Source organism: Triturus cristatus, chromosome 7, assembly GCF_964204655.1.
Source record: "Triturus cristatus chromosome 7, aTriCri1.1, whole genome shotgun sequence".
Classification (NCBI taxonomy): domain Eukaryota; kingdom Metazoa; phylum Chordata; class Amphibia; order Caudata; family Salamandridae; genus Triturus; species Triturus cristatus.
This window is the reverse complement of record NC_140590.1, coordinates 1,085,754,551-1,085,766,931: the sequence shown is the minus strand read 5'-3', so window position 1 is coordinate 1,085,766,931 and position 12,381 is coordinate 1,085,754,551.

Sequence of the window (12,381 nt, the reverse complement as noted above, 5' to 3'; positions counted from 1 at the left end):
GTTGTCAGCTGACGAACTGGAGTCGATGGCACCGGCGTCGGTAGGCCAAGGCTGCGGTGCAGGATGAGGGCGGTGCAGGATGAGGGCGGTGCATTGTATAACTTAGGAGCGGTGCCCTCAAACCACGGTGCAAGCAGCGGCATTGATTACGGCGTGGAGCAGCGGCGTCGGGGATACCAAGGCGTTGTCGTGAAGTGAGGCGGTGCAGAGTGTGGTGCCCACAGGTCACGGTGCGAGCAGCGGCTCGGTGATGGCGTCAGCAGGTGTTGTCGGTGAGACCAGGGTCGCGGTGCGGTGTTGTGGCGAAGCCCTCTGCGGTGCCTTCAGGACACGGAGTCGGCAGCAGCGTCGTAGACGGTGTCGAGCTTGAAGTCTTTCCTGTTCCTGAGACTTCTTGAACAGGGGGCAAGCTCTGCCTCAAGCCCTTGGAGAAACTCACAAAAGTAGATTGCAGAGAGTTCAGTCCAGTCCTTTCACTGCCCAAGACAGAAGCAGCCACTGCAGTCGAACACAGCAAAGCACACAGCCCAGTGGTAGTTCCTCCTCAGAGCTTCTCCAGCAGTTCTTCTTGGCAGTTTTCTTGATCCACAAGAGTTCTGAAATCTTGGGGTCTAGGTCCCAATATACAAGCAAATCCTTTGTCCTCTGAAGGCAGAGGGTCTTGTACCTAGTTCAAACCAGTTCTGGGTGCATTCTGCCAGTGTGCACCTTCTTCCTTTGTCAGTGTAGGCCAGGGTCATCAGACGCACCACAGGAGGTGGAGCCAGCATTGTGGAAGGCAGGCACAGCCCTATTCAGACCCAGGTGCTACTCCTCCCACCCATCTAAATGTAGATAGGTCTATTCAGCCCTGTGCTGACTCACCCTGTCCCCTGGAGTCTCCCCAGCCCCTGTCACTCACAAATCAGACAGACAATACACAAGCTAGCAGATGCAGGCTGGATGGTTAGGTAAGAAAATACCTACTTTCTAAAAGTGGTATTTTCAAACACAGAATGTTAAAACCATCTTCAATAAAAAATGTATTTTATCATTCTGCGTTCAGGCATACTAAACTCAAATTCCTACCATGTTCCCTTGGTCAGTTAGGAGTAGAGGATGTTATAATCAAACTGCCCATTCTGGCCTCTGGGGAACAGGTAGCCTTGCAATAGTGAAGAACGAAGTAGGCTGTAATTCACTATCAGGACATGCCACACACACCAGGGCATGTCCTACCTTTCACATACAATGCAACCTGCCCACAGTGGTACCTTGGGCCTACCTTAGGGGTGACTAACATGTAGAAAAGGGAAAGTTTAGGGACTGGCAAGTGAGTGCACTTGTCAAGTCGACATGGCAGCCCCAGGCTACACACAGGCTCTGCAATGGCAGGCCATAGTTACACTTTACGGGCTGTTTGCGTGGGTGGCACAATCCAGTGCTGCAGCACACCAACAGCATTTGATTTATGGGCCCTGGCACTCGCAGTGCACTTTACTAGGGACTGACACATAAATCAAATAAGCCAATCATGGAAACACCAATCCTTAATACATTTTATAACAGGAGCACTTGCACTATACCACTGGACAGCAGTGAGAAAAGTGCGCAGAATCATTACACCAGGGGAAACACGCCAAAAGATGCCATGTCTAACACAGGGGCTGTGGAGGTGCTTTCCCTCAGACAGCCACTGGGGGAGGGTTTGATGTGTGTCCTGCCTTTCCTGAATAAGTCAGGGCTGGGCTGAATAGACCTGGGCTGCATTCAGAGTAGTGGGAGGAGTTCTCACTAGCACCTGAATAGGCCCGGTCTTCATTTAGATTGGTGGGAGGATATTTCCCTTGCACCTGACTAGGGTCTGTCTGTCTTACACAATGCTATCTCCACCTTCTGGCGGACGGCTGCACAAGAGAGGACAGAACTGGTTTGGGCTGGGCTAAGAGACCCTTGCACAAAGAGAACAAAGACATTTTGGGGTATAAGTATTAAACTTAAAACCACTGAAGTTTAGACTGCTTCTGAAATCAAGAGGAACCTTTGCCAAGGAGAAGAGCTGGGGAAACTGGGGAAAGGTACTGCCCCTTTGCTGTGTGCTGTCTGGTGTTGGCATGCAGTAGCTGTTTCTGCCAAGGAAAGGACAAGGACTTTGCTGTGTGCTGTTTCCCTCTGCTTAAAGAAGATCTCCAAGGGCTTGAGTAGAGCTTGCCTCCTGTTCTGAAGTCTCAGGGACACAAAGACTAGCTCCACTGAACGTCCTTGCAGGAAGTTCTGAACTGCCAAGAGGGGCCTGTGACTGTGTTGGACCTCTAGGAGTTGTTCCTGCTGTTGGGAGCTGGAAAAGCAACACAACTACAATAAAATCAACGCATCGCTTTTCAGTTTTCCCGATGCAGCACCGCTGTGCGAGAAAAATCTTCACACATTGTCGCTGCCGAAACCGATGCAGCACCTATCACCGATGCAAGAACGGACGCATCGAAGGGTCACAGCTGAAGAAACCGGTGCAGCATTGCTCGACACCACTGCATCGATGGCCGACGCACCCCGGATTTACATGCATCGTACCTGCGTGGCAAGTTTTCCTGATGCATCACCCGTGAACCAGAACTGCCTATAAATTGACACATCACTTCCCCCTACAGACCGGATTCAATGCATCGCTTCTCCTGCGTGCAGGAGAACAGTCGCATCGCCTCCCCATGGTCTCAGGAACTGACGCATCTCTTTATTTTTCGACGCTTCCCATCTCTGCGGCTATTTGGCCTTGTGAATTTTGTCGCAACTACAGGTGCTTTGAGAGAAATCACGCATCAATAATTTTCTATGGTCCAAGTTGTTTGAAACCTTTTAAAAGTCATATTCTTGAGGGCGGAGCTTGGCTCGCGACGAACATGGCCGCCTGAGCCCGGAGCTCCTCCGCACCGGCCTACTATCCTGTATTTATCCGACACCCCCTCAGGCAAAAATCATCTTTGGACGACTGCTGTTGGGTCCGGGGGCCTCGGCGTCCCAGATCTGGCCTTTCGACTCTTGGTCCCCCCCCCGTTCCGGAGCTGTGAGGCGAGGCCTCTGGCGCGTTGCTGGGCCTCGCATCCCCGGGGCCTGGTAGACAGGGGGCGTGGCTGCGTCGCCTTGCGTGCGGCCGGGCTCTGTTGGGACGGGCCGGTCCCCGGAGCGACCTGTGGCAGGACTCGTGGGCCCTCGGTGGACTCGCGCCGGGGCGAAGGCGGGGTGCTGATCTGGCCCCGCGGAACGATCTGGCCCCGCGGATCGATCGTGTGAGCTGAGCCACCTGCGGCGCCTCCTGGAGTGACAACCCTGGTCCCGCCGACCGTTCATCTCCGTGCCTAGAGGGGCCTGGGCAGTGGCCCGCGCCTCGAGGCAACCAGCATTGAGGAGGAGCAGAGGTGGACTCGCCGGCTACAGGGAGGTTAGTGGAGATCGGACTTTGGGATTGACCTACGCGGGGCTGGCGGCGCCCCGCCGCTCTGGACTGCGGCCTCCCTGCGGCCTTCTGAGGGGACTGTGAGCGCCTGACCCGGGTGGAGCCCTCACGCAGACTGCCGGCCAGCACGTGTAGTCCTGGGATACAGTGCATCGCCCCGGTGCCTGCGGCCATACTCTGACCTTTTGCTGTGGTGACCGTCGCTTTGCCTGGGGCTTGCCGGCGCCGGGGCGCCTCGGATATCGGCGGCCGCGCCTTGGGGGCGACCTGGAGATATCTCGGCCCGCGGCGGCACTCGTGGTCGGGCGGCGTCGCCCTTGGGCCTGCCCTGCACCGGCCGGGAGTGATCGCGGAGACGGCCTGGCACCATGGGGGGGAAGGGCCACCGCAGTGGGGCACAGGCGAAGCTTGAAAAGTACGCGTTCTGTCAGGATCAGAAACGGTCCCCCCCGGACGGGCCTGCGGAGTACACGCTGGCGGACGTCATGGCCACGCTGACACAGATGCAGGCCTCAATCGGCACTATCTCCACAGATGTTGCGCTCCTCCGGGCGGATGTCGCCAAAATTAACTCCAGACTGACTGAGGTCGAGGCCACCGCGGAGACCCTCACGCGGGGCACGGCAGACCACCACAAACGCATACAAGCCCTTGAACTGGTGCAAAAGCAGCTGCTGGCCAAGTTGGACGACCAGGAGGGCCGGTCTCGGCGCAACAACGTGCGGGTCGTGGGTGTGCCTGAGAGTGAACGCGGCCCTGCCTTAGACCTCTTTGTTGAAAGACTGATCACCGAACAGCTGCAGCCCCGCGGGCTCTCCAAGTTCTTCTCGGTCGAGAGGGCGCACCGGGTGCCGGGTGGGAGGCCTAAGCCTGGGGCCCCCCCGCGCCCGATCCTGGCCCGCATTTTCAACTTCCGAGACCGGGATGCGATCCTCCAGGCGGCGCGTGCCGCCCCTCCACTGCGGGTGGACAACGCTAAGGTCACCCTCTATCCGGACTACACCGCTACAGTAGTGCGGCAACGCAAGGACTTCATGGCAGTTAAGGCAGACCTCCGCTCTCGAGAGCTAAAGTATTCAATGTTGTACCCTGCAAAGCTGCGAGTGGAGGCGGAGGGGCACACATGGTTCTTCACATCGCCGGCGGAGGCCACGGAATGGCTCGAGGGGTGGCGTCCAGCAAGAGCGAGGAGCAGGGGAGAGCGCGCCCTGGGCGGCCTTCCTGACTCTCACCAAACCCTGAACGTTGAGGACTCAGGCGCGGGTGACGAAGTGCCCTGAGGCATGGTGCTGTGATGTGACCGAACGATTGGCCGCTTGGCGACCTGGGACCTTGCAGTGGCCGTCGGCCCCTGGGGCCTTGAACCTACAAGGGGCGGATGACCCCGGATCCCCCTTTTTCCTTTTCTCTCATCTGACAGTCTGCTGCTTGAGGGGACAAACTTACGGTATGGGGAGTGGCGGCTGTGTGCTGAGCGGCTTTCCCCCGTACGCACGTACCAAGTTTATGGGAACTAAGCACTCTGCTGTGTTGGGGTGGCGGGTAGTTGTAAATCCGCTGGGCAGGGAGGCAGGGAGGGGGGTGGGGGGATGGGGAGTTCGTTTAAATGTTGATTTTTGTTTTGTTTTAGGTTCACCAACCACTCGGGGGTACATACGGCATATTGGGCAGGTACAGGTGCACAGGGGTGGCACAGGGCAGGACGCGACTAACACACCCTCCCCTGGAGACAACGTCACATAGCTTGCCTCGAGCGGCCTCTGACTCACTGCCAGACGCCCCTGCTCAGCAGCGTTCTCCTTCCTTTGCGGTCCTCTCCTGGAACGTTAACGGCCTGGGAGATAAGATTAAGAGGGGGCTAGTGCTTCAATATCTCAAGCGCAAGGGGCCCGGGGTGGCGCTCTTGCAGGAAACACACCTAGTGGGTACGTCCACCAAAGCCCTGGATAGGTGGGGGTTTAAGATGGCAACACATTCAGAGTTTACTACAGGGTCCCGGGGGGTGGGCATACTGGTGAACAAGCGTGTCCCCCTGATTCTTGTTGATTCCCGTAGAGACGACTATGGCCGCTTCGCGTCACTCACTTGTCAATGGGAGGGGAGGGTTTATAATCTGGTTTCTGTCTACATCCCCCCGACACTACACCAAGCCTCCCTCAGGGCACTGGGCGAATTCCTTTTGGCGCTCCCGCCTGGGGAGCTCATCATGGGCGGAGACTTCAATGCAGCCATGGACCCTGCACTGGACAGGTCTGCACACAGGACTCTTGGGGCCGACGCCTCCACGCTCGCAGACTTTGCTACCGCGCTTGGCTTAGTAGACACATGGAGGGCATACTGGCCTGATGAGAGACAATACACCTTCCTCTCCGGGGTACACCACACCCTCTCCCGTATCGACTACATCTTCACCTCACCGGCCGGGTACAAAGGGGTGACGGAGGTGTCGCACCTACCCAGGGGCATCTCGGATCACTCGCCGGTGGTCATCACGTTTGCGTCCGGTGACCCAGGAAGGCGCACATTGTTCCCGATCCGCCCCGGATATCTCAAAATCCCTAAAATTGCTAAGTCCCTCAAAAAGGCGACCAAGAACTATTTTACCGAGAATGCTGAGTCTGTCGAGAGCGCAGCAACCCTCTGGGAGGCCTTTAAAACCGTCCTCCGTGGCCAGGCCATCTCCATCATTACGGACCACACTAAGACCCAGCGGCTCGCTGTACTGGAGCTGGAGCGGGTGATAGTGGAGGCGGAAGCATCCCATACACTGCGGGGGGACGGAGATTCGGCGCATACCCTTCGTATGGCGCAGCAAGAATATAGGTCCCATCTTTGGGAGGGGGCCCGAGCTCGACAAGTAGCCACCCAGCACACCATCTATGAACTCGGTGATAAGGCTGGCAAACTCCTGGCGTGGCTGGAGAAGGGGGACCGTGCGTCGCGGTGGGTGGCGCGGATTCGCTTGGGCGAAGGAGACTTTACCTCGGAGCCCCAGCGCATAGCCGGGGCCTTCGCGGCCCATTATCAACGCATCTATACCCCGGAGGCCTCGGCCATCGTGGCAGACAATGAGCTCTTCCTCAGGGACATCGCAATGCCTCGGCTGGCCGCTTCGGGGGCTGAGGCCCTGGAGGCGGATCTGACGGTGGAGGAGATCACGCTGGCGATTTTGGCCCTCCGCAGTGGTAAGGCAATGGGGCCCAACGGAATCCCAATCGAATACTACAAGCAAAATTCCGCTCTTGTGGTCCCTCACCTATTAGCCATGTATGGGGACGCTCTATCGACGGGGATGCTCCCCCGTGATCAGAGGATGGCTACAATAGTGGCGATCCCTAAACCCAACAAGCCGTCCCACGAGTGCTCCTCTTATCGCCCGATCTCGCTGCTTAATGCCGAGGCGAAGATCCTGGCCAAGGTGATAGCAACGCGGCTGCAGCCCTGCCTTTCGACCCTAATACACCCGGACCAGTCGGGATTTATGCCCCACCGGAACACCGCTTTGAATCTGCGGCGTCTCCATGGCATCATTGCCGGCCGCTCCTCGATCGAGGAAGATGCGGCCATACTGTCGTTAGATGCGCGGATGGCGTTTGACAGAGTGGAGTGGCCTTTCCTCTTTGCCGTCCTCCGCCATATGGGGCTCGGCCCCAGGATTTGCGCGTGGATCCAGCTGCTTTACACTAAGCCGCTTGCACAGGTGGTGGTCAACGGCCGCGTCTCGGACGCCTTTCCGCTGGGTCGAGGGACTAGGCAGGGTTGCCCCCTCTCCCCGCTCCTATTCGCTATGGCTCTCGAGCCATTGGCGGCGTGGGTGCGACAGGATCCGATGATCCGTGGCCTTGGGTGGACGTTGGACTGGGAGGATCGCATATCCCTTTATGCGGACGATGTGCTCCTCTATCTCGCCTCGCCGGCGCGTTCTATCGCCTGTCTCCTCAACATATGTGAATCATATGGTAGTAGGTCCGGATACGAAATAAACTGGGAGAAATCCATCTTATATATGCTCCGAGGCTCCCCACCGCGGCTTCCGTCAGGCTGTAACATTCTACTAGCTAACGACGGGTTCAAATATCTTGGCATGTACGTCACGGCCGACCGGGACAAATTTGTCGCGGAAAACCTAATGAGGCCCCTCCAACGGCTTCGCACCGACGTTAAACACTGGCGCGCATTGCCGCTGACATTGCTTGGGCGGGCTTCGCTCTTTAAGATGCTCGCCCTCCCGAGATTCCTCTATGCGCTGCAAAATACCCCCTTCCCCATTGCACCCTCTTACTTCACGGCGATCAACGCTGAGATCACTCGTCTCCTCTGGGAGGACAAGTCGCCTCGCATTGCCCTCCATAAGCTTACCAGTGGCTGGTATGATGGAGGTATAGCCCTCCCCGACATGAGGACCTATTACTGGGCGTCGCACCTCATGGTTATTAACCAGTGGCTCCATGTGCCGGGGGATGACCCCGCATACCGTATGGACCGACAACTACTTGGCCCCGGAGGGGTGATGGGAGCCCTTTACAACCCAAAAAGGGGTCGCGTTCCGGCGGGGCCCGCAGCCCATACCCTCCGGATATGGCACGCGGCGCAACGAGCGATGGGATGGGCTGGAAAGATTACCCAGGCAACGCCGCTTTGGGACACCAGGCAGCTCGGGGTACTTCGCACTACCAAGGGGTTCCACCAGTGGGATCTTATTGGTATCTCCAGGGTGGGAGACCTCTGGCGCAAGGGAGAGGTGATCACTTTTGCCCAACTGCAAGCGGACTACGACCTGGCGGACACCGAGCACTTCCGATATTTACAAGTTCAACACGCTCTTCAGGCGGCGATACCACGTGGGACTCGGCTCCCTGAGTCATCGCCCTTGGAGGACCGGCTCCTCATGGAGCATCTGCTCCAGAGGGCGACGTCCCTAACGTACCGGAAGATAATGAATAACCGCCCCGACCCTTTTTCCGCCCTCAAGGGGAAGTGGGAGGCAGAACTTGGAGAATTTGATGAGACGGACTGGAATTCCGCGCTCTCATCCCCCAGGGAGGTGGGCATATCTTCCAAGCTCAGACTGGTCCAACTCAAAATTTTGCACCGCACATACTACACCCGCACCCTCCTATTCCGACTCCACCGGGTGGAGTCCCCGCTGTGTCTCAGGAACTGTGGCCACGAGGGGACCTTCTTGCATACCCTCTGGGAGTGCCCTGTCGTGGCGACTTATTGGAAAGGGGTGTTGCGTATTCTCTCCCAGGTAACAAAAATTCCCACGCTGCCGGAACCTCGGTTGTGCCTCCTCAATGTCTGGGAACAGACGGACCACAAGAGGGTGACCCAGCTTTTGGTGACTTTGGGACTCATGCTTGCAAAGCGTAATATAGCTCAGAAATGGGGATCGGGGCTGGGGCCTACCCTGACGCATTGGATCCGAGATATGGACCTTGTAATGGTGACCGAAAAAACTGTGTATGTCCATAGAGGGTGCCCCAAGAAATGGTCCCAGGTCTGGGGTGGATGGAATGTATACAGGGGAAATATCTGTGAGCCCCCACCGGATGCAGCGGACTCGGATCTCAGTGACCAGGATTAACGGCTCCAATGCTGGAGATGGGCGGGGAGGGGAGCGATGGTGTGTTGTCATCGGGCTGTTTATTTCTCTCTGTGACACCTGTACTGTCATTGCTCCGGTACCTTGTAACCCCTGTATGCCATGCCTTGCACTAAACGAGTGGTGTTTGTTTTATGTTTTGTTGATAAACCCAATAAAAATATTTCCAAAAAAAAAAGTCATATTCTTATTACATGTATGTTGGATTTTTGTTATTTTGGTCTTGTTGAGTTTAGATAAATATACTTTATTTTTCTAAACTGGTGTGGTGTCCATTTGTGGTGCTATCACTGTATTACTGTGTGTTTTGAGTACAAATACTTTACACATTGTGTGTATCCCTCTTACCCTGACTAGAAGCAAGGCTACCTATTTGGACAAAGGTACCTACCTTTGCCAACTAGACCCTCATTTCTAACAGGCGCAAACAGGGAAAATGTGCCCCATTACATTGAATGCTCTGCCCCCAAGGCAGTCGCAAACTCCAAGTGAAAAATGGAGCAGCTTTGCAGCAGTCACTCTGTGTTTCACTGTGCAGGCGGCAACCCGCCTGCACTTTTAAGAGGGGAGAGAGAATCCCTTTCAGGCGGGAGGAGTGAGTGACTGTACCTGTCTGCAATGGGGTGCCTTGGGGTTCCATAAGACTCCTATTTCACCCTCCAGAGGGCTATCATCAGGGGGCACACAGTCAGTGCACCTCTCGACAGCTTTTTTGCCTCTGCTACCGTGTCTATAATATGGCATGGGTGCAGAAACAAATGGATTTCCTCATTTGCATCGGGGCAATGACCTCTGGTGATAGTGCTGGCGCTATATGTGTACCTGGGCTATCTGTATAACAGAAGGGGCCGCACAAGCGTGTGCCCGTTGCGCCCCGGGGCACGTCTGCAAAGCAGCCCCTGGTATTTTGAGAGGACTTGTAAGGGAACTTTTTCAGATGCAGTGCCAGGTAAGTTAGGCATATGGTTTAAAATTTAACATTCGCTCTAATCGATAGCGAATGCAGGCTGTAAGTCTTGTTGAGTGAAAAACTACCAATAGTGGGTTGATGAAGAAATGCAGCATCAGAACAACAATTGCATTATCAAAGTCCAATTGAGAAATAACCAGAATATGCCAGCTGTACTTAGAGGGGAGGACAGAAAGAGAGGTTTTAGTTGTTAGAGTTCATTGAGATAGAAATTAATGGCATTAAAATTGTTTATGTGAGCAACCCGTGAGAGAGAGAAGTCCAGTGTAAAGGCTCTGGAATCCACTGTCGAAAAGAGGGAAGGTTGGACATCTTTTGGTAAAGGAGGATTGGGTCGTGTGTCAATATTATTCTGTTTTGCGGTTATGAGAAGGAACCCAGGGGCATATTTACAAGCCCCTATCACCAACACAATGTCACTTTTTCTGATGTTGTGGTGGCGATAAGGGCTTTGCGGTATTCACAAGGCTGAGTTAAAATGCCACCTTGTGAGTAAGGCCCCCTTTCACACAATACTTAGGGTGAAAGAGGTGGGCGGTGGGTGTTGTGGTAAGCGTTCCACTGCAACACCCATTGATTTTGACCTTGCCCCATATTTACAGGTGAAAACCTGTTCTTAAACAGGCGCATTGAGGAGAAATGTTTGATTTCTCCTCATTTTTGCTGTTTCAATGTGTGCTACGTTGTGCAGCACACATAGAAACAGCAAAAGGCCATTGATTGTTTATGTGCAGGAAGGGAGACTTTCCTGCACATAAACAATGTTCCCCTATTACGCAGACACCATTGCCCTATGGTGCAAGGGCGTCTGCGTTGGCGCTAGACAGCTAAAATTAGCGCCAGCGTAGAAGGAAACGCAAGGGCTGCACCGTATCCTTGTAAATACGGTGCAGCCCTACATTTTGGAAGTTGCAGAGCGCGGCGTGAAGCCATGGTGGCTAACCTCACGCTCCGCCACTTCCTCTTAAATATTCCCCAGAGTTTTCTGAGAATTAAGAATCCAAAATCTGCCTTCCCTGGAGTTTAGTAGGAACACCATGAAGGTTGTAAATATTGTAATGGGGATGTTCTGTTTTTTTCAATGCCGGCTTCATACAGACAAATTGCAGAATATAATATACTGATTTTAATGAACAGATTTCTGTTTGACCTAAACTAAACCATACCATACTATGAAATGTAAAGAATAAGCATTGGGTTCTTGTGAATTAAAAAACGATAATGCCCTCTTGTGGTTCTTTGAGCTTAACCACCTGACATTCAGTCTTGCATTCGCATCTACTACAGATTTCAAACAGTGAGATATGTAATATGAAACAAAGATAATGAGTAACATGCATTACCTGAACATGCTATTTCGGTGTTAGGGTGGCTGATACAATTGCACTTTATGGCCAAGCCATTAGAACCAAGTGACCGCATGAAAACAGTATAACATATACGGTTTCCTGTTATCATTATTTATATTATGTATGGGGTTGTGGATTCAGATTACCTTTTCACAATGTACATTGGTAACATGCCAATCCTATTTTCAGCCCTTATACTGTTTTATTTATTATTATTATTTTTTTTTTTTTACAATTCTCCTCCCGCCATACCCAAGCAGGTGGGTCGTTTTGTATGCCTTGCGTGTGTCTGTTATTTAGGAATCAATAGTGTAGCCTGGGCCGCGTGGCATTTCACACATGCCTGCACCAACAACGAGCACAACTGACTAGTATTTATTACATGTACCCTGCTTTAATGAGGCCTACGGTGATGCATCACCAAACACCAGTTTAGTTAAAAAAAATACTATTCTCGACCTTTGATGCCACAAAATGTGCAAAGCAGCGTGACAGAACTAATGGCTGAATAAACCAGGCATGTTTGTTCATTTCATTCCAAAGTATTCGCCTTTAACTATTTAATACCTGAACGAAAGAAACTCAGACATGGAACACTGAAATAGCTCCAACGCCAGATTATATTACACCAGTATTGATCAGAGACTTATATAGACTTATTGTTGAAAAGTGTCACTTGTGCACAAGTCAATCTGAGCAACTATCGGCTTTGCACTGACTATCGATGCACGTCACTACAAAACTGTTAACAGGGCGCCCACTTGAAAACGAGTGCAAAGTTGTCTAGTATAAAACACATCAACGGCCTTTCAGCTACTGGCTTTGTCCTTTGTACTGTCATCTTTTTTACTACCGAATATAAAACAACTCATTCGGTATTTCATTAGTTTTTTCTCATTTCACGTGTTGGTTTTGCTATTAGGTCAGGGACCAGAGAGGAGAATAAGGGATACTTCTCTGACCTGGATATGACCCAAGGGTTCCTCCTAGAGAAATGGTCTATCACAGCAACATTACTCATGTCATT